Here is a 22975-nt window from a genome sequence, read left to right on the forward strand (position 1 = left end):
GTTGCCCCAGTGCTGAAATGCAGCAGCCCCGTTAGCTCTCTAGTGCCTAAGGGCAAGCCAGAGTCCGATTTCAGGTGGGGTATTCACAGAGTGGGAACCAAGCACTGCAGGAGTAAGCTAGGCCAGAAACTGCCCAGCACCCTTCTCACCACCTCTCAAGGTGGCTGCTGGAAACTGGGAGTGGGAGTGGAGGTGGTACCCGGGGAGCTGGAAAGCAAGGTGCGAGGAGGCGGTGTCAGCCTGGACGGCACCATTGAAAACAGCAACTGCCAGGTTCCTGTTTCTGCCGGGGAGATCATTGCGCACAGGCAGAACTTAGCTACGTGGACCTCAGCACCGTTCCCCTATATCCCCTGAGTGCACTGCGCAGGGCAACGGCCATGTTCGTGCTTGCTAACCTGCAGTTCGTACGACGCGGGTTGAGTTTCGCTCCGTGTATCGCGGTGCCGGTCAGCTCATTTCGCCTAGCGCCTATCTCAATGCACGCAGACTGCACTTCCCCAGCTTCTACGCTGACCCGAGACCGGGAGCCAGCAGCTTTGCCCTGGTCTCCCATGAGGGTCCAGCTCCTGCTTTCCCAGGCTGTAGCAGAGAGCTGGATCAGAAGCGGAGCAGCTCCAACAGAAGCGGCCCACTCTCAAACCGCCGCTCCAGGTGGCTGCTTGCCTCGCCACGTAGGCCGCACTGCCGGCCTCCTTGAACGAAAGCTCCCAACAAGAAATGCTCTCTGCCAACTCACCGGAGAAAACGTATGTTCACTCCTGTTGCCCCAGTGCTGAAATGCAGCAGCCCCGTTAGCTCTCTAGTGCCTAAGGGCAAGCCAGAGTCCGATTTCAGGTGGGGTATTCACAGAGTGGGAACCAAGCACTGCAGGAGTAAGCTAGGCCAGAAACTGCCCAGCACCCTTCTCACCACCTCTCAAGGTGGCTGCTGGAAACTGGGAGTGGGAGTGGAGGTGGTACCCGGGGAGCTGGAAAGCAAGGTGCGAGGAGGCGGTGTCAGCCTGGACGGCACCATTGAAAACAGCAACTGCCAGGTTCCTGTTTCTGCCGGGGAGATCATTGCGCACAGGCAGAACTTAGCTACGTGGACCTCAGCACCGTTCCCCTATATCCCCTGAGTGCACTGCGCAGGGCAACGGCCATGTTCGTGCTTGCTAACCTGCAGTTCGTACGACGCGGGTTGAGTTTCGCTCCGTGTATCGCGGTGCCGGTCAGCTCGTTTCGCTAGCGCCTATCTCAATGCACGCAGACTGCACTTCCCCAGCTTCTACGCTGACCCGAGACCGGGAGCCAGCAGCTTTGCCCTGGTCTCCCATGAGGGTCCAGCTCCTGCTTTCCCAGGCTGTAGCAGAGAGCTGGATCAGAAGCGGAGCAGCTCCAACAGAAGCGGCCCACTCTCAAACCGCCGCTCCAGGTGGCTGCTTGCCTCGCCACGTAGGCCGCACTGCCGGCCTCCTTGAACGAAAGCTCCCAACAAGAAATGCTCTCTGCCAACTCACCGGAGAAAACGTATGTTCACTCCTGTTGCCCCAGTGCTGAAATGCAGCAGCCCCGTTAGCTCTCTAGTGCCTAAGGGCAAGCCAGAGTCCGATTTCAGGTGGGGTATTCACAGAGTGGGAACCAAGCACTGCAGGAGTAAGCTAGGCCAGAAACTGCCCAGCACCCTTCTCACCACCTCTCAAGGTGGCTGCTGGAAACTGGGAGTGGGAGTGGAGGTGGTACCCGGGGAGCTGGAAAGCAAGGTGCGAGGAGGCGGTGTCAGCCTGGACGGCACCATTGAAAACAGCAACTGCCAGGTTCCTGTTTCTGCCGGGGAGATCATTGCGCACAGGCAGAACTTAGCTACGTGGACCTCAGCACCATTCCCCTATATCCCCTGAGTGCACTGCGCAGGGCAACGGCCATGTTCGTGCTTGCTAACCTGCAGTTCGTACGACGCGGGTTGAGTTTCGCTCCGTGTATCGCGGTGCCGGTCAGCTCGTTTCGCTAGCGCCTATCTCAATGCACGCAGACTGCACTTCCCCAGCTTCTACGCTGACCCGAGACCGGGAGCCAGCAGCTTTGCCCTGGTCTCCCATGAGGGTCCAGCTCCTGCTTTCCCAGGCTGTAGCAGAGAGCTGGATCAGAAGCGGAGCAGCTCCAACAGAAGCGGCCCACTCTCAAACCGCCGCTCCAGGTGGCTGCTTGCCTCGCCACGTAGGCCGCACTGCCGGCCTCCTTGAACGAAAGCTCCCAACAAGAAATGCTCTCTGCCAACTCACCGGAGAAAACGTATGTTCACTCCTGTTGCCCCAGTGCTGAAATGCAGCAGCCCCGTTAGCTCTCTAGTGCCTAAGGGCAAGCCAGAGTCCGATTTCAGGTGGGGTATTCACAGAGTGGGAACCAAGCACTGCAGGAGTTAGCTAGGCCAGAAACTGCCCAGCACCCTTCTCACCACCTCTCAAGGTGGCTGCTGGAAACTGGGAGTGGGAGTGGAGGTGGTACCCGGGGAGCTGGAAAGCAAGGTGCGAGGAGGCGGTGTCAGCCTGGACGGCACCATTGAAAACAGCAACTGCCAGGTTCCTGTTTCTGCCGGGGAGATCATTGCGCACAGGCAGAACTTAGCTACGTGGACCTCAGCACCATTCCCCTATATCCCCTGAGTGCACTGCGCAGGGCAACGGCCATGTTCGTGCTTGCTAACCTGCAGTTCGTACGACGCGGGTTGAGTTTCGCTCCGTGTATCGCGGTGCCGGTCAGCTCGTTTCGCTAGCGCCTATCTCAATGCACGCAGACTGCACTTCCCCAGCTTCTACGCTGACCCGAGACCGGGAGCCAGCAGCTTTGCCCTGGTCTCCCATGAGGGTCCAGCTCCTGCTTTCCCAGGCTGTAGCAGAGAGCTGGATCAGAAGCGGAGCAGCTCCAACAGAAGCGGCCCACTCTCAAACCGCCGCTCCAGGTGGCTGCTTGCCTCGCCACGTAGGCCGCACTGCCGGCCTCCTTGAACGAAAGCTCCCAACAAGAAATGCTCTCTGCCAACTCACCGGAGAAAACGTATGTTCACTCCTGTTGCCCCAGTGCTGAAATGCAGCAGCCCCGTTAGCTCTCTAGTGCCTAAGGGCAAGCCAGAGTCCGATTTCAGGTGGGGTATTCACAGAGTGGGAACCAAGCACTGCAGGAGTAAGCTAGGCCAGAAACTGCCCAGCACCCTTCTCACCACCTCTCAAGGTGGCTGCTGGAAACTGGGAGTGGGAGTGGAGGTGGTACCCGGGGAGCTGGAAAGCAAGGTGCGAGGAGGCGGTGTCAGCCTGGACGGCACCATTGAAAACAGCAACTGCCAGGTTCCTGTTTCCGCTGGGGAGATCATTGCGCACAGGCAGAACTTAGCTACGTGGACCTCAGCACCGTTCCCCTATATCCCCTGAGTGCACTGCACAGGGCAACGGCCGTGTTCGTGCTTGCTAACCTGCAGTTCGTACGACGCGGGTTGAGTTTCGCTCCGTGTATCGCGGTGCCGGTCAGCTCATTTCGCCTAGCGCCTATCTCAATGCACGCAGACTGCACTTCCCCAGCTTCTACGCTGACCCGAGACCGGGAGCCAGCAGCTTTGCCCTGGTCTCCCATGAGGGTCCAGCTCCTGCTTTCCCAGGCTGTAGCAGAGAGCTGGATCAGAAGCGGAGCAGCTCCAACAGAAGCGGCCCACTCTCAAACCGCCGCTCCAGGTGGCTGCTTGCCTCGCCACGTAGGCCGCACTGCCGGCCTCCTTGAACGAAAGCTCCCAACAAGAAATGCTCTCTGCCAACTCACCGGAGAAAACGTATGTTCACTCCTGTTGCCCCAGTGCTGAAATGCAGCAGCCCCGTTAGCTCTCTAGTGCCTAAGGGCAAGCCAGAGTCCGATTTCAGGTGGGGTATTCACAGAGTGGGAACCAAGCACTGCAGGAGTAAGCTAGGCCAGAAACTGCCCAGCACCCTTCTCACCACCTCTCAAGGTGGCTGCTGGAAACTGGGAGTGGGAGTGGAAGTGGTACCCGGGGAGCTGGAAAGCAAGGTGCGAGGAGGCGGTGTCAGCCTGGACGGCACCATTGAAAACAGCAACTGCCAGGTTCCTGTTTCCGCCGGGAAGATCATTGCGCACAGGCAGAACTTAGCTACGTGGACCTCAGCACCATTCCCCTATATCCCCTGAGTGCACTGCGCAGGGCAACGGCCATGTTCGTGCTTGCTAACCTGCAGTTCGTACGACGCGGGTTGAGTTTCGCTCCGTGTATCGCGGTGCCGGTCAGCTCGTTTCGCTAGCGCCTATCTCAATGCACGCAGACTGCACTTCCCCAGCTTCTACGCTGACCCGAGACCGGGAGCCAGCAGCTTTGCCCTGGTCTCCCATGAGGGTCCAGCTCCTGCTTTCCCAGGCTGTAGCAGAGAGCTGGATCAGAAGCGGAGCAGCTCCAACAGAAGCGGCCCACTCTCAAACCGCCGCTCCAGGTGGCTGCTTGCCTCTCCACGTAGGCCGCACTGCCGGCCTCCTTGAACGAAAGCTCCCAACAAGAAATGCTCTCTGCCAACTCACCGGAGAAAACGTATGTTCACTCCTGTTGCCCCAGTGCTGAAATGCAGCAGCCCCGTTAGCTCTCTAGTGCCTAAGGGCAAGCCAGAGTCCGATTTCAGGTGGGGTATTCACAGAGTGGGAACCAAGCACTGCAGGAGTAAGCTAGGCCAGAAACTGCCCAGCACCCTTCTCACCACCTCTCAAGGTGGCTGCTGGAAACTGGTAGTGGGAGTGGAGGTGGTACCCGGGGAGCTGGAAAGCAAGGTGCGAGGAGGCGGTGTCAGCCTGGACGGCACCATTGAAAACAGCAACTGCCAGGTTCCTGTTTCCGCCGGGGAGATCATTGCGCACAGGCAGAACTTAGCTACGTGGACCTCAGCACCATTCCCCTATATCCCCTGAGTGCACTGCGCAGGGCAACGGCCATGTTCGTGCTTGCTAACCTGCAGTTCGTACGACGCGGGTTGAGTTTCGCTCCGTGTATCGCGGTGCCGGTCAGCTCGTTTCGCTAGCGCCTATCTCAATGCACGCAGACTGCACTTCCCCAGCTTCTACGCTGACCCGAGACCGGGAGCCAGCAGCTTTGCCCTGGTCTCCCATGAGGGTCCAGCTCCTGCTTTCCCAGGCTGTAGCAGAGAGCTGGATCAGAAGCGGAGCAGCTCCAACAGAAGCGGCCCACTCTCAAACCGCCGCTCCAGGTGGCTGCTTGCCTCGCCACGTAGGCCGCACTGCCGGCCTCCTTGAACGAAAGCTCCCAACAAGAAATGCTCTCTGCCAACTCACCGGAGAAAACGTATGTTCACTCCTGTTGCCCCAGTGCTGAAATGCAGCAGCCCCGTTAGCTCTCTAGTGCCTAAGGGCAAGCCAGAGTCCGATTTCAGGTGGGGTATTCACAGAGTGGGAACCAAGCACTGCAGGAGTAAGCTAGGCCAGAAACTGCCCAGCACCCTTCTCACCACCTCTCAAGGTGGCTGCTGGAAACTGGGAGTGGGAGTGGAGGTGGTACCCGGGGAGCTGGAAAGCAAGGTGCGAGGAGGCGGTGTCAGCCTGGACGGCACCATTGAAAATAGCAACTGCCAGGTTCCTGTTTCCGCCGGGGAGATCATTGCGCACAGGCAGAACTTAGCTACGTGGACCTCAGCACCATTCCCCTATATCCCCTGAGTGCACTGCGCAGGGCAACGGCCATGTTCGTGCTTGCTAACCTGCAGTTCGTACGACGCGGGTTGAGTTTCGCACCGAGTATCGCGGTGCCGGTCAGCTCGTTTCGCCTAGCGCCTATCTCAATGCATGCAGACTGCACTTCCCCAGCTTCTACGCTGACCCGAGACCGGGAGCCAGCAGCTTTGCCCTGGTCTCCCATGAGGGTCCAGCTCCTGCTTTCCCAGGCTGTAGCAGAGAGCTGGATCAGAAGCGGAGCAGCTCCAACAGAAGCGGCCCACTCTCAAACCGCCGCTCCAGGTGGCTGCTTGCCTCGCCACGTAGGCCGCACTGCCGGCCTCCTTGAACGAAAGCTCCCAACAAGAAATGCTCTCTGCCAACTCACCGGAGAAAACGTATGTTCACTCCTGTTGCCCCAGTGCTGAAATGCAGCAGCCCCGTTAGCTCTCTAGTGCCTAAGGGCAAGCCAGAGTCCGATTTCAGGTGGGGTATTCACAGAGTGGGAACCAAGCACTGCAGGAGTAAGCTAGGCCAGAAACTGCCCAGCACCCTTCTCACCACCTCTCAAGGTGGCTGCTGGAAACTGGGAGTGGGAGTGGAGGTGGTACCCGGGGAGCTGGAAAGCAAGGTGCGAGGAGGCGGTGTCAGCCTGGACGGCACCATTGAAAACAGCAACTGCCAGGTTCCTGTTTCCGCTGGGGAGATCATTGCGCACAGGCAGAACTTAGCTACGTGGACCTCAGCACTGTTCCCCTATATCCCCTGAGTGCACTGCACAGGGCAACGGCCGTGTTCGTGCTTGCTAACCTGCAGTTCGTACGACGCGGGTTGAGTTTCGCTCCGTGTATCGCGGTGCCGGTCAGCTCGTTTCGCCTAGCGCCTATCTCAATGCACGCAGACTGCACTTCCCCAGCTTCTACGCTAACCCGAGACCGGGAGCCAGCAGCTTTGCCCTGGTCTCCCATGAGGGTCCAGCTCCTGCTTTCCCAGGCTGTAGCAGAGAGCTGGATCAGAAGCGGAGCAGCTCCAACAGAAGCGGCCCACTCTCAAACCGCCGCTCCAGGTGGCTGCTTGCCTCGCCACGTAGGCCGCACTGCCGGCCTCCTTGAACGAAAGCTCCCAACAAGAAATGCTCTCTGCCAACTCACCGGAGAAAACGTATGTTCACTCCTGTTGCCCCAGTGCTGAAATGCAGCAGCCCCGTTAGCTCTCTAGTGCCTAAGGGCAAGCCAGAGTCCGATTTCAGGTGGGGTATTCACAGAGTGGGAACCAAGCACTGCAGGAGTAAGCTAGGCCAGAAACTGCCCAGCACCCTTCTCACCACCTCTCAAGGTGGCTGCTGGAAACTGGGAGTGGGAGTGGAGGTGGTACCCGGGGAGCTGGAAAGCAAGGTGCGAGGAGGCGGTGTCAGCCTGGACGGCACCATTGAAAACAGCAACTGCCAGGTTCCTGTTTCTGCCGGGGAGATCATTGCGCACAGGCAGAACTTAGCTACGTGGACCTCAGCACCATTCCCCTATATCCCCTGAGTGCACTGCGCAGGGCAACGGCCATGTTCATGCTTGCTAACCTGCAGTTCGTACGACGCGGGTTGAGTTTCGCTCCGTGTATCGCGGTGCCGGTCAGCTCGTTTCGCCTAGCGCCTATCTCAATGCACGCAGACTGCACTTCCCCAGCTTCTACGCTGACCCGAGACCGGGAGCCAGCAGCTTTGCCCTGGTCTCCCATGAGGGTCCAGCTCCTGCTTTCCCAGGCTGTAGCAGAGAGCTGGATCAGAAGCGGAGCAGCTCCAACAGAAGCGGCCCACTCTCAAACCGCCGCTCCAGGTGGCTGCTTGCCTCGCCACGTAGGCCGCACTGCCGGCCTCCTTGAACGAAAGCTCCCAACAAGAAATGCTCTCTGCCAACTCACCGGAGAAAACGTATGTTCACTCCTGTTGCCCCAGTGCTGAAATGCAGCAGCCCCGTTAGCTCTCTAGTGCCTAAGGGCAAGCCAGAGTCCGATTTCAGGTGGGGTATTCACAGAGTGGGAACCAAGCACTGCAGGAGTAAGCTAGGCCAGAAACTACCCAGCACCCTTCTCACCACCTCTCAAGGTGGCTGCTGGAAACTGGGAGTGGGAGTGGAGGTGGTACCCGGGGAGCTGGAAAGCAAGGTGCGAGGAGGCGGTGTCAGCCTGGACGGCACCATTGAAAACAGCAACTGCCAGGTTCCTGTTTCCGCTGGGGAGATCATTGCGCACAGGCAGAACTTAGCTACGTGGACCTCAGCACCGTTCCCCTATATCCCCTGAGTGCACTGCACAGGGCAACGGCCGTGTTCGTGCTTGCTAACCTGCAGTTCGTACGACGCGGGTTGAGTTTCGCTCCGTGTATCGCGGTGCCGGTCAGCTCGTTTCGCCTAGCGCCTATCTCAATGCACGCAGACTGCACTTCCCCAGCTTCTACGCTGACCCGAGACCGGGAGCCAGCAGCTTTGCCCTGGTCTCCCATGAGGGTCCAGCTCCTGCTTTCCCAGGCTGTAGCAGAGAGCTGGATCAGAAGCGGAGCAGCTCCAACAGAAGCGGCCCACTCTCAAACCGCCGCTCCAGGTGGCTGCTTGCCTCGCCACGTAGGCCGCACTGCCGGCCTCCTTGAACGAAAGCTCCCAACAAGAAATGCTCTCTGCCAACTCACCGGAGAAAACGTATGTTCACTCCTGTTGCCCCAGTGCTGAAATGCAGCAGCCCCGTTAGCTCTCTAGTGCCTAAGGGCAAGCCAGAGTCCGATTTCAGGTGGGGTATTCACAGAGTGGGAACCAAGCACTGCAGGAGTAAGCTAGGCCAGAAACTGCCCAGCACCCTTCTCACCACCTCTCAAGGTGGCTGCTGGAAACTGGGAGTGGGAGTGGAGGTGGTACCCGGGGAGCTGGAAAGCAAGGTGTGAGGAGGCGGTGTCAGCCTGGACGGCACCATTGAAACAGCAACTGCCAGGTTCCTGTTTCCGCTGGGGAGATCATTGCGCACAGGCAGAACTTAGCTACGTGGACCTCAGCACCGTTCCCCTATATCCCCTGAGTGCACTGCACAGGGCAACGGCCGTGTTCGTGCTTGCTAACCTGCAGTTCGTACGACGCGGGTTGAGTTTCGCTCCGTGTATCGTGGTGCCGGTCAGCTCATTTCGCCTACCGCCTATCTCAATGCACGCAGACTGCACTTCCCCAGCTTCTACGCTGACCCGAGACCGGGAGCCAGCAGCTTTGCCCTGGTCTCCCATGAGGGTCCAGCTCCTGCTTTCCCAGGCTGTAGCAGAGAGCTGGATCAGAAGCGGAGCAGCTCCAACAGAAGCGGCCCACTCTCAAACCGCCGCTCCAGGTGGCTGCTTGCCTCGCCACGTAGGCCGCACTGCCGGCCTCCTTGAACGAAAGCTCCCAACAAGAAATGCTCTCTGCCAACTCACCGGAGAAAACGTATGTTCACTCCTGTTGCCCCAGTGCTGAAATGCAGCAGCCCCGTTAGCTCTCTAGTGCCTAAGGGCAAGCCAGAGTCCGATTTCAGGTGGGGTATTCACAGAGTGGGAACCAAGCACTGCAGGAGTAAGCTAGGCCAGAAACTGCCCAGCACCCTTCTCACCACCTCTCAAGGTGGCTGCTGGAAACTGGGAGTGGGAGTGGAGGTGGTACCCGGGGAGCTGGAAAGCAAGGTGCGAGGAGGCGGTGTCAGCCTGGACGGCACCATTGAAAACAGCAACTGCCAGGTTCCTGTTTCCGCTGGGGAGATCATTGCGCACAGGCAGAACTTAGCTACGTGGACCTCAGCACCGTTCCCCTATATCCCCTGAGTGCACTGCACAGGGCAACGGCCGTGTTCGTGCTTGCTAACCTGCAGTTCGTACGACGCGGGTTGAGTTTCGCTCCATGTATCTTGGTGCCGGTCAGCTCATTTCGCCTACCGCCTATCTCAATGCACGCAGACTGCACTTCCCCAGCTTCTACGCTGACCCGAGACCGGGAGCCAGCAGCTTTGCCCTGGTCTCCCATGAGGGTCCAGCTCCTGCTTTCCCAGGCTGTAGCAGAGAGCTGGATCAGAATTGGAGCAGCTCCAACAGAAGCGGCCCACTCTCAAACCGCCGCTCCAGGTGGCTGCTTGCCTCGCCACGTAGGCCGCACTGCCGGCCTCCTTGAACGAAAGCTCCCAACAAGAAATGCTCTCTGCCAACTCACCGGAGAAAACGTATGTTCACTCCTGTTGCCCCAGTGCTGAAATGCAGCAGCCCCGTTAGCTCTCTAGTGCCTAAGGGCAAGCCAGAGTCCGATTTCAGGTGGGGTATTCACAGAGTGGGAACCAAGCACTGCAGGAGTAAGCTAGGCCAGAAACTGCCCAGCACCCTTCTCACCACCTCTCAAGGTGGCTGCTGGAAACTGGGAGTGGGAGTGGAGGTGGTACCCGGGGAGCTGGAAAGCAAGGTGTGAGGAGGCGGTGTCAGCCTGGACGGCACCATTGAAACAGCAACTGCCAGGTTCCTGTTTCCGCTGGGGAGATCATTGCGCACAGGCAGAACTTAGCTACGTGGACCTCAGCACCGTTCCCCTATATCCCCTGAGTGCACTGCACAGGGCAACGGCCGTGTTCGTGCTTGCTAACCTGCAGTTCGTACGACGCGGGTTGAGTTTCGCTCCGTGTATCGTGGTGCCGGTCAGCTCATTTCGCCTACCGCCTATCTCAATGCACGCAGACTGCACTTCCCCAGCTTCTACGCTGACCCGAGACCGGGAGCCAGCAGCTTTGCCCTGGTCTCCCATGAGGGTCCAGCTCCTGCTTTCCCAGGCTGTAGCAGAGAGCTGGATCAGAAGCGGAGCAGCTCCAACAGAAGCGGCCCACTCTCAAACCGCCGCTCCAGGTGGCTGCTTGCCTCGCCACGTAGGCCGCACTGCCGGCCTCCTTGAACGAAAGCTCCCAACAAGAAATGCTCTCTGCCAACTCACCGGAGAAAACGTATGTTCACTCCTGTTGCCCCAGTGCTGAAATGCAGCAGCCCCGTTAGCTCTCTAGTGCCTAAGGGCAAGCCAGAGTCCGATTTCAGGTGGGGTATTCACAGAGTGGGAACCAAGCACTGCAGGAGTAAGCTAGGCCAGAAACTGCCCAGCACCCTTCTCACCACCTCTCAAGGTGGCTGCTGGAAACTGGGAGTGGGAGTGGAGGTGGTACCCGGGGAGCTGGAAAGCAAGGTGCGAGGAGGCGGTGTCAGCCTGGACGGCACCATTGAAAACAGCAACTGCCAGGTTCCTGTTTCCGCCGGGGAGATCATTGCGCACAGGCAGAACTTAGCTACGTGGACCTCAGCACCATTCCCCTATATCCCCTGAGTGCACTGCGCAGGGCAACGGCCATGTTCGTGCTTGCTAACCTGCAGTTCGTACGACACGGGTTGAGTTTCGCTCCGTGTATCGCGGTGCCGGTCAGCTCGTTTCGCCTAGCGCCTATCTCAATGCATGCAGACTGCACTTCCCCAGCTTCTACGCTGACCCGAGACCGGGAGCCAGCAGCTTTGCCCTGGTCTCCCATGAGGGTCCAGCTCCTGCTTTCCCAGGCTGTAGCAGAGAGCTGGATCAGAAGCGGAGCAGCTCCAACAGAAGCGGCCCACTCTCAAACCGCCGCTCCAGGTGGCTGCTTGCCTCGCCACGTAGGCCGCACTGCCGGCCTCCTTGAACGAAAGCTCCCAACAAGAAATGCTCTCTGCCAACTCACCGGAGAAAACGTATGTTCACTCCTGTTGCCCCAGTGCTGAAATGCAGCAGCCCCGTTAGCTCTCTAGTGCCTAAGGGCAAGCCAGAGTCCGATTTCAGGTGGGGTATTCACAGAGTGGGAACCAAGCACTGCAGGAGTAAGCTAGGCCAGAAACTGCCCAGCACCCTTCTCACCACCTCTCAAGGTGGCTGCTGGAAACTGGGAGTGGGAGTGGAGGTGGTACCCGGGGAGCTGGAAAGCAAGGTGTGAGGAGGCGGTGTCAGCCTGGACGGCACCATTGAAACAGCAACTGCCAGGTTCCTGTTTCCGCTGGGGAGATCATTGCGCACAGGCAGAACTTAGCTACGTGGACCTCAGCACCGTTCCCCTATATCCCCTGAGTGCACTGCACAGGGCAACGGCCGTGTTCGTGCTTGCTAACCTGCAGTTCGTACGACGCGGGTTGAGTTTCGCTCCGTGTATCGTGGTGCCGGTCAGCTCATTTCGCCTACCGCCTATCTCAATGCACGCAGACTGCACTTCCCCAGCTTCTACGCTGACCCGAGACCGGGAGCCAGCAGCTTTGCCCTGGTCTCCCATGAGGGTCCAGCTCCTGCTTTCCCAGGCTGTAGCAGAGAGCTGGATCAGAAGCGGAGCAGCTCCAACAGAAGCGGCCCACTCTCAAACCGCCGCTCCAGGTGGCTGCTTGCCTCGCCACGTAGGCCGCACTGCCGGCCTCCTTGAACGAAAGCTCCCAACAAGAAATGCTCTCTGCCAACTCACCGGAGAAAACGTATGTTCACTCCTGTTGCCCCAGTGCTGAAATGCAGCAGCCCCGTTAGCTCTCTAGTGCCTAAGGGCAAGCCAGAGTCCGATTTCAGGTGGGGTATTCACAGAGTGGGAACCAAGCACTGCAGGAGTAAGCTAGGCCAGAAACTGCCCAGCACCCTTCTCACCACCTCTCAAGGTGGCTGCTGGAAACTGGGAGTGGGAGTGGAGGTGGTACCCGGGGAGCTGGAAAGCAAGGTGCGAGGAGGCGGTGTCAGCCTGGACGGCACCATTGAAAACAGCAACTGCCAGGTTCCTGTTTCCGCTGGGGAGATCATTGCGCACAGGCAGAACTTAGCTACGTGGACCTCAGCACCGTTCCCCTATATCCCCTGAGTGCACTGCACAGGGCAACGGCCGTGTTCGTGCTTGCTAACCTGCAGTTCGTACGACGCGGGTTGAGTTTCGCTCCATGTATCTTGGTGCCGGTCAGCTCATTTCGCCTACCGCCTATCTCAATGCACGCAGACTGCACTTCCCCAGCTTCTACGCTGACCCGAGACCGGGAGCCAGCAGCTTTGCCCTGGTCTCCCATGAGGGTCCAGCTCCTGCTTTCCCAGGCTGTAGCAGAGAGCTGGATCAGAATTGGAGCAGCTCCAACAGAAGCGGCCCACTCTCAAACCGCCGCTCCAGGTGGCTGCTTGCCTCGCCACGTAGGCCGCACTGCCGGCCTCCTTGAACGAAAGCTCCCAACAAGAAATGCTCTCTGCCAACTCACCGGAGAAAACGTATGTTCACTCCTGTTGCCCCAGTGCTGAAATGCAGCAGCCCCGTTAGCTCTCTAGTGCCTAAGGGCAAGCCAGAGTCCGATTTCAGGTGGGGTATTCACAGAGTGGGAACCAAGCACTGCAGGAGTAAGCTAGGCCAGAAACTGCCCAGCACCCTTCTCACCACCTCTCAAGGTGGCTGCTGGAAACTGGGAGTGGGAGTGGAGGTGGTACCCGGGGAGCTGGAAAGCAAGGTGTGAGGAGGCGGTGTCAGCCTGGACGGCACCATTGAAACAGCAACTGCCAGGTTCCTGTTTCCGCTGGGGAGATCATTGCGCACAGGCAGAACTTAGCTACGTGGACCTCAGCACCGTTCCCCTATATCCCCTGAGTGCACTGCACAGGGCAACGGCCGTGTTCGTGCTTGCTAACCTGCAGTTCGTACGACGCGGGTTGAGTTTCGCTCCGTGTATCGTGGTGCCGGTCAGCTCATTTCGCCTACCGCCTATCTCAATGCACGCAGACTGCACTTCCCCAGCTTCTACGCTGACCCGAGACCGGGAGCCAGCAGCTTTGCCCTGGTCTCCCATGAGGGTCCAGCTCCTGCTTTCCCAGGCTGTAGCAGAGAGCTGGATCAGAAGCGGAGCAGCTCCAACAGAAGCGGCCCACTCTCAAACCGCCGCTCCAGGTGGCTGCTTGCCTCGCCACGTAGGCCGCACTGCCGGCCTCCTTGAACGAAAGCTCCCAACAAGAAATGCTCTCTGCCAACTCACCGGAGAAAACGTATGTTCACTCCTGTTGCCCCAGTGCTGAAATGCAGCAGCCCCGTTAGCTCTCTAGTGCCTAAGGGCAAGCCAGAGTCCGATTTCAGGTGGGGTATTCACAGAGTGGGAACCAAGCACTGCAGGAGTAAGCTAGGCCAGAAACTGCCCAGCACCCTTCTCACCACCTCTCAAGGTGGCTGCTGGAAACTGGGAGTGGGAGTGGAGGTGGTACCCGGGGAGCTGGAAAGCAAGGTGCGAGGAGGCGGTGTCAGCCTGGACGGCACCATTGAAAACAGCAACTGCCAGGTTCCTGTTTCCGCCGGGGAGATCATTGCGCACAGGCAGAACTTAGCTACGTGGACCTCAGCACCATTCCCCTATATCCCCTGAGTGCACTGCGCAGGGCAACGGCCATGTTCGTGCTTGCTAACCTGCAGTTCGTACGACACGGGTTGAGTTTCGCTCCGTGTATCGCGGTGCCGGTCAGCTCGTTTCGCCTAGCGCCTATCTCAATGCATGCAGACTGCACTTCCCCAGCTTCTACGCTGACCCGAGACCGGGAGCCAGCAGCTTTGCCCTGGTCTCCCATGAGGGTCCAGCTCCTGCTTTCCCAGGCTGTAGCAGAGAGCTGGATCAGAAGCGGAGCAGCTCCAACAGAAGCGGCCCACTCTCAAACCGCCGCTCCAGGTGGCTGCTTGCCTCGCCACGTAGGCCGCACTGCCGGCCTCCTTGAACGAAAGCTCCCAACAAGAAATGCTCTCTGCCAACTCACCGGATAAAACGTATGTTCACTCCTGTTGCCCCAGTGCTGAAATGCAGCAGCCCCGTTAGCTCTCTAGTGCCTAAGGGCAAGCCAGAGTCCGATTTCAGGTGGGGTATTCACAGAGTGGGAACCAAGCACTGCAGGAGTAAGCTAGGCCAGAAACTGCCCAGCACCCTTCTCACCACCTCTCAAGGTGGCTGCTGGAAACTGGGAGTGGGAGTGGAGGTGGTACACGGGGAGCTGGAAAGCAAGGTGCGAGGAGGCGGTGTCAGCCTGGACGGCACCATTGAAAACAGCAACTGCCAGGTTCCTGTTTCCGCCGGGGAGATCATTGCGCACAGGCAGAACTTAGCTACGTGGACCTCAGCACCGTTCCCCTATATCCCCTGAGTGCACTGCGCAGGGCAACGGCCATGTTCGTGCTTGCTAACCTGCAGTTCGTACGACGCGGGTTGAGTTTCGCTACGTGTATCGCGGTGCCGGTCAGCTCGTTTCGCTAGCGCCTATCTCAATGCACGCAGACTGCACTTCCCCAGCTTCTACGCTGACCCGAGACCGGGAGCCAGCAGCTTTGCCCTGGTCTCCCATGAGGGTCCAGCTCCTGCTTTCCCAGGCTGTAGCAGAGAGCTGGATCAGAAGCGGAGCAGCTCCAACAGAAGCGGCCCACTCTCAAACCGCCGCTCCAGGTGGCTGCTTGCCTCGCCACGTAGGCCGCACTGCCGGCCTCCTTGAACGAAAGCTCCCAACAAGAAATGCTCTCTGCCAACTCACCGGAGAAAACGTATGTTCACTCCTGTTGCCCCAGTGCTGAAATGCAGCAGCCCCGTTAGCTCTCTAGTGCCTAAGGGCAAGCCAGAGTCCGATTTCAGGTGGGGTATTCACAGAGTGGGAACCAAGCACTGCAGGAGTAAGCTAGGCCAGAAACTGCCCAGCACCCTTCTCACCACCTCTCAAGGTGGCTGCTGGAAACTGGGAGTGGGAGTGGAGGTGGTACCCGGGGAGCTGGAAAGCAAGGTGCGAGGAGGCGGTGTCAGCCTGGACGGCACCATTGAAAACAGCAACTGCCAGGTTCCTGTTTCCGCTGGGGAGATCATTGCGCACAGGCAGAACTTAGCTACGTGGACCTCAGCACTGTTCCCCTATATCCCCTGAGTGCACTGCACAGGGCAACGGCCGTGTTCGTGCTTGCTAACCTGCAGTTCGTACGACGCGGGTTGAGTTTCGCTCCGTGTATCGCGGTGCCGGTCAGCTCGTTTCGCCTAGCGCCTATCTCAATGCACGCAGACTGCACTTCCCCAGCTTCTACGCTAACCCGAGACCGGGAGCCAGCAGCTTTGCCCTGGTCTCCCATGAGGGTCCAGCTCCTGCTTTCCCAGGCTGTAGCAGAGAGCTGGATCAGAAGCGGAGCAGCTCCAACAGAAGCGGCCCACTCTCAAACCGCCGCTCCAGGTGGCTGCTTGCCTCGCCACGTAGGCCGCACTGCCGGCCTCCTTGAACGAAAGCTCCCAACAAGAAATGCTCTCTGCCAACTCACCGGAGAAAACGTATGTTCACTCCTGTTGCCCCAGTGCTGAAATGCAGCAGCCCCGTTAGCTCTCTAGTGCCTAAGGGCAAGCCAGAGTCCGATTTCAGGTGGGGTATTCACAGAGTGGGAACCAAGCACTGCAGGAGTAAGCTAGGCCAGAAACTGCCCAGCACCCTTCTCACCACCTCTCAAGGTGGCTGCTGGAAACTGGGAGTGGGAGTGGAGGTGGTACCCGGGGAGCTGGAAAGCAAGGTGCGAGGAGGCGGTGTCAGCCTGGACGGCACCATTGAAAACAGCAACTGCCAGGTTCCTGTTTCTGCCGGGGAGATCATTGCGCACAGGCAGAATTTAGCTACGTGGACCTCAGCACCATTCCCCTATATCCCCTGAGTGCACTGCGCAGGGCAACGGCCATGTTCGTGCTTGCTAACCTGCAGTTCGTACGACGCGGGTTGAGTTTCGCTCCGTGTATCGCGGTGCCGGTCAGCTCGTTTCGCCTAGCGCCTATCTCAATGCACGCAGACTGCACTTCCCCAGCTTCTACGCTGACCCGAGACCGGGAGCCAGCAGCTTTGCCCTGGTCTCCCATGAGGGTCCAGCTCCTGCTTTCCCAGGCTGTAGCAGAGAGCTGGATCAGAAGCGGAGCAGCTCCAACAGAAGCGGCCCACTCTCAAACCGCCGCTCCAGGTGGCTGCTTGCCTCGCCACGTAGGCCGCACTGCCGGCCTCCTTGAACGAAAGCTCCCAACAAGAAATGCTCTCTGCCAACTCACCGGAGAAAACGTATGTTCACTCCTGTTGCCCCAGTGCTGAAATGCAGCAGCCCCGTTAGCTCTCTAGTGCCTAAGGGCAAGCCAGAGTCCGATTTCAGGTGGGGTATTCACAGAGTGGGAACCAAGCACTGCAGGAGTAAGCTAGGCCAGAAACTGCCCAGCACCCTTCTCACCACCTCTCAAGGTGGCTGCTGGAAACTGGGAGTGGGAGTGGAGGTGGTACCCGGGGAGCTGGAAAGCAAGGTGCGAGGAGGCGGTGTCAGCCTGGACGGCACCATTGAAAACAGCAACTGCCAGGTTCCTGTTTCTGCCGGGGAGATCATTGCGCATAGGCAGAACTTAGCTACGTGGACCTCAGCACCGTTCCTCTATATCCCCTGAGTGCACTGCACAGGGCAACGGCCGTGTTCGTGCTTGCTAACCTGCAGTTCGTACGACGCGGGTTGAGTTTCGCTCCGTGTATCGTGGTGCCGGTCAGCTCATTTCGCCTACCGCCTATCTCAATGCACGCAGACTGCACTTCCCCAGCTTCTACGCTGACCCGAGACCGGGAGCCAGCAGCTTTGCCCTGGTCTCCCATGAGGGTCCAGCTCCTGCTTTCCCAGGCTGTAGCAGAGAGCTGGATCAGAAGCGGAGCAGCTCCAACAGAAGCGGCCCACTCTCAAACCGCCGCTCCAGGTGGCTGCTTGCCTCGCCACGTAGGCCGCACTGCCGGCCTCCTTGAACGAAAGCTCCCAACAAGAAATGCTCTCTGCCAACTCACCGGAGAAAACGTATGTTCACTCCTGTTGCCCCAGTGCTGAAATGCAGCAGCCCCGTTAGCTCTCTAGTGCCTAAGGGCAAGCCAGAGTCCGATTTCAGGTGGGGTATTCACAGAGTGGGAACCAAGCACTGCAGGAGTAAGCTAGGCCAGAAACTGCCCAGCACCCTTCTCACCACCTCTCAAGGTGGCTGCTGGAAACTGGGAGTGGGAGTGGAGGTGGTACCCGGGGAGCTGGAAAGCAAGGTGCGAGGAGGCGGTGTCAGCCTGGACGGCACCATTGAAAACAGCAACTGCCAGGTTCCTGTTTCCGCTGGGGAGATCATTGCGCACAGGCAGAACTTAGCTACGTGGACCTCAGCACCGTTCCCCTATATCCCCTGAGTGCACTGCACAGGGCAACGGCCGTGTTCGTGCTTGCTAACCTGCAGTTCGTACGACGCGGGTTGAGTTTCGCTCCATGTATCTTGGTGCCGGTCAGCTCATTTCGCCTACCGCCTATCTCAATGCACGCAGACTGCACTTCCCCAGCTTCTACGCTGACCCGAGACCGGGAGCCAGCAGCTTTGCCCTGGTCTCCCATGAGGGTCCAGCTCCTGCTTTCCCAGGCTGTAGCAGAGAGCTGGATCAGAAGCGGAGCAGCTCCAACAGAAGCGGCCCACTCTCAAACCGCCGCTCCAGGTGGCTGCTTGCCTCGCCACGTAGGCCGCACTGCCGGCCTCCTTGAACGAAAGCTCCCAACAAGAAATGCTCTCTGCCAACTCACCGGAGAAAACGTATGTTCACTCCTGTTGCCCCAGTGCTGAAATGCAGCAGCCCCGTTAGCTCTCTAGTGCCTAAGGGCAAGCCAGAGTCCGATTTCAGGTGGGGTATTCACAGAGTGGGAACCAAGCACTGCAGGAGTAAGCTAGGCCAGAAACTGCCCAGCACCCTTCTCACCACCTCTCAAGGTGGCTGCTGGAAACTGGGAGTGGGAGTGGAGGTGGTACCCGGGGAGCTGGAAAGCAAGGTGCGAGGAGGCGGTGTCAGCCTGGACGGCACCATTGAAAACAGCAACTGCCAGGTTCCTGTTTCTGCCGGGGAGATCATTGCGCACAGGCAGAACTTAGCTACGTGGACCTCAGCACCATTCCCCTATATCCCCTGAGTGCACTGCGCAGGGCAACGGCCATGTTCGTGCTTGCTAACCTGCAGTTCGTACGACGCGGGTTGAGTTTCGCTCCGTGTATCGCGGTGCCGGTCAGCTCGTTTCGCCTAGCGCCTATCTCAATGCACGCAGACTGCACTTCCCTAGCTTCTACGCTGACCCGAGACGGGGAGCCAGCAGCTTTGCCCTGGTCTCCCATGAGGGTCCAGCTCCTGCTTTCCCAGGCTGTAGCAGAGAGCTGGATCAGAAGCGGAGCAGCTCCAACAGAAGCGGCCCACTCTCAAACCGCCGCTCCAGGTGGCTGCTTGCCTCGCCACGTAGGCCGCACTGCCGGCCTCCTTGAACGAAAGCTCCCAACAAGAAATGCTCTCTGCCAACTCACCGGAGAAAACGTATGTTCACTCCTGTTGCCCCAGTGCTGAAATGCAGCAGCCCCGTTAGCTCTCTAGTGCCTAAGGGCAAGCCAGAGTCCGATTTCAGGTGGGGTATTCACAGAGTGGGAACCAAGCACTGCAGGAGTAAGCTAGGCCAGAAACTGCCCAGCACCCTTCTCACCACCTCTCAAGGTGGCTGCTGGAAACTGGGAGTGGGAGTGGAGGTGGTACCCGGGGAGCTGGAAAGCAAGGTGCGAGGAGGCGGTGTCAGCCTGGACGGCACCATTGAAAACAGCAACTGCCAGGTTCCTGTTTCCGCTGGGGAGATCATTGCGCACAGGCAGAACTTAGCTACGTGGACCTCAGCACCATTCCCCTATATCCCCTGAGTGCACTGCGCAGGGCAACGGCCATGTTCGTGCTTGCTAACCTGCAGTTCGTACGACGCGGGTTGAGTTTCGCTCCGTGTATCGCGGTGCCGGTCAGCTCGTTTCGCCTAGCGCCTATCTCAATGCACGCAGACTGCACTTCCCCAGCTTCTACGCTGACCCGAGACCGGGAGCCAGCAGCTTTGCCCTGGTCTCCCATGAGGGTCCAGCTCCTGCTTTCCCAGGCTGTAGCAGAGAGCTGGATCAGAAGCGGAGCAGCTCCAACAGAAGCGGCCCACTCTCAAACCGCCGCTCCAGGTGGCTGCTTGCCTCGCCACGTAGGCCGCACTGCCGGCCTCCTTGAACGAAAGCTCCCAACAAGAAATGCTCTCTGCCAACTCACCGGAGAAAACGTATGTTCACTCCTGTTGCCCCAGTGCTGAAATGCAGCAGCCCCGTTAGCTCTCTAGTGCCTAAGGGCAAGCCAGAGTCCGATTTCAGGTGGGGTATTCACAGAGTGGGAACCAAGCACTGCAGGAGTAAGCTAGGCCAGAAACTGCCCAGCACCCTTCTCACCACCTCTCAAGGTGGCTGCTGGAAACTGGGAGTGGGAGTGGAGGTGGTACCCGGGGAGCTGGAAAGCAAGGTGCGAGGAGGCGGTGTCAGCCTGGACGGCACCATTGAAAACAGCAACTGCCAGCTTCCTGTTTCCGCTGGGGAGATCATTGCGCACAGGCAGAACTTAGCTACGTGGACCTCAGCACCGTTCCCCTATATCCCCTGAGTGCACTGCACAGGGCAACGGCCGTGTTCGTGCTTGCTAACCTGCAGTTCGTACGACGCGGGTTGAGTTTCGCTCCATGTATCTTGGTGCCGGTCAGCTCATTTCGCCTACCGCCTATCTCAATGCACGCAGACTGCACTTCCCCAGCTTCTACGCTGACCCGAGACCGGGAGCCAGCAGCTTTGCCCTGGTCTCCCATGAGGGTCCAGCTCCTGCTTTCCCAGGCTGTAGCAGAGAGCTGGATCAGAATTGGAGCAGCTCCAACAGAAGCGGCCCACTCTCAAACCGCCGCTCCAGGTGGCTGCTTGCCTCGCCACGTAGGCCGCACTGCCGGCCTCCTTGAACGAAAGCTCCCAACAAGAAATGCTCTCTGCCAACTCACCGGAGAAAACGTATGTTCACTCCTGTTGCCCCAGTGCTGAAATGCAGCAGCCCCGTTAGCTCTCTAGTGCCTAAGGGCAAGCCAGAGTCCGATTTCAGGTGGGGTATTCACAGAGTGGGAACCAAGCACTGCAGGAGTAAGCTAGGCCAGAAACTGCCCAGCACCCTTCTCACCACCTCTCAAGGTGGCTGCTGGAAACTGGGAGTGGGAGTGGAGGTGGTACCCGGGGAGCTGGAAAGCAAGGTGCGAGGAGGCGGTGTCAGCCTGGACGGCACCATTGAAAACAGCAACTGCCAGGTTCCTGTTTCTGCCGGGGAGATCATTGCGCACAGGCAGAACTTAGCTACGTGGACCTCAGCACCATTCCCCTATATCCCCTGAGTGCACTGCGCAGGGCAACGGCCATGTTCGTGCTTGCTAACCTGCAGTTCGTACGACGCGGGTTGAGTTTCGCTCCGTGTATCGCGGTGCCGGTCAGCTCGTTTCGCCTAGCGCCTATCTCAATGCACGCAGACTGCACTTCCCTAGCTTCTACGCTGACCCGAGACGGGGAGCCAGCAGCTTTGCCCTGGTCTCCCATGAGGGTCCAGCTCCTGCTTTCCCAGGCTGTAGCAGAGAGCTGGATCAGAAGCGGAGCAGCTCCAACAGAAGCGGCCCACTCTCAAACCGCCGCTCCAGGTGGCTGCTTGCCTCGCCACGTAGGCCGCACTGCCGGCCTCCTTGAACGAAAGCTCCCAACAAGAAATGCTCTCTGCCAACTCACCGGAGAAAACGTATGTTCACTCCTGTTGCCCCAGTGCTGAAATGCAGCAGCCCCGTTAGCTCTCTAGTGCCTAAGGGCAAGCCAGAGTCCGATTTCAGGTGGGGTATTCACAGAGTGGGAACCAAGCACTGCAGGAGTAAGCTAGGCCAGAAACTGCCCAGCACCCTTCTCACCACCTCTCAAGGTGGCTGCTGGAAACTGGGAGTGGGAGTGGAGGTGGTACCCGGGGAGCTGGAAAGCAAGGTGCGAGGAGGCGGTGTCAGCCTGGACGGCACCATTGAAAACAGCAACTGCCAGGTTCCTGTTTCCGCTGGGGAGATCATTGCGCACAGGCAGAACTTAGCTACGTGGACCTCAGCACCATTCCCCTATATCCCCTGAGTGCACTGCGCAGGGCAACGGCCATGTTCGTGCTTGCTAACCTGCAGTTCGTACGACGCGGGTTGAGTTTCGCTCCGTGTATCGCGGTGCCGGTCAGCTCGTTTCGCCTACCGCCTATCTCAATGCACGCAGACTGCACTTCCCCAGCTTCTACGCTGACCCGAGACCGGGAGCCAGCAGCTTTGCCCTGGTCTCCCATGAGGGTCCAGCTCCTGCTTTCCCAGGCTGTAGCAGAGAGCTGGATCAGAAGCGGAGCAGCTCCAACAGAAGCGGCCCACTCTCAAACCGCCGCTCCAGGTGGCTGCTTGCCTCGCCACGTAGGCCGCACTGCCGGCCTCCTTGAACGAAAGCTCCCAACAAGAAATGCTCTCTGCCAACTCACCGGAGAAAACGTATGTTCACTCCTGTTGCCCCAGTGCTGAAATGCAGCAGCCCCGTTAGCTCTCTAGTGCCTAAGGGCAAGCCAGAGTCCGATTTCAGGTGGGGTATTCACAGAGTGGGAACCAAGCACTGCAGGAGTAAGCTAGGCCAGAAACTGCCCAGCACCCTTCTCACCACCTCTCAAGGTGGCTGCTGGAAACTGGGAGTGGGAGTGGAGGTGGTACCCGGGGAGCTGGAAAGCAAGGTGCGAGGAGGCGGTGTCAGCCTGGACGGCACCATTGAAAACAGCAACTGCCAGGTTCCTGTTTCCGCTGGGGAGATCATTGCGCACAGGCAGAACTTAGCTACGTGGACCTCAGCACCGTTCCCCTATATCCCCTGAGTGCACTGCACAGGGCAACGGCCGTGTTCGTGCTTGCTAACCTGCAGTTCGTACGACGCGGGTTGAGTTTCGCTCCATGTATCTTGGTGCCGGTCAGCTCATTTCGCCTACCGCCTATCTCAATGCACGCAGACTGCACTTCCCCAGCTTCTACGCTGACCCGAGACCGGGAGCCAGCAGCTTTGCCCTGGTCTCCCATGAGGGTCCAGCTCCTGCTTTCCCAGGCTGTAGCAGAGAGCTGGATCAGAATTGGAGCAGCTCCAACAGAAGCGGCCCACTCTCAAACCGCCGCTCCAGGTGGCTGCTTGCCTCGCCACGTAGGCCGCACTGCCGGCCTCCTTGAACGAAAGCTCCCAACAAGAAATGCTCTCTGCCAACTCACCGGAGAAAACGTATGTTCACTCCTGTTGCCCCAGTGCTGAAATGCAGCAGCCCCGTTAGCTCTCTAGTGCCTAAGGGCAAGCCAGAGTCCGATTTCAGGTGGGGTATTCACAGAGTGGG

Source organism: Lepus europaeus, unplaced genomic scaffold, assembly GCF_033115175.1.
Source record: "Lepus europaeus isolate LE1 unplaced genomic scaffold, mLepTim1.pri SCAFFOLD_34, whole genome shotgun sequence".
Taxonomy (NCBI): domain Eukaryota; kingdom Metazoa; phylum Chordata; class Mammalia; order Lagomorpha; family Leporidae; genus Lepus; species Lepus europaeus.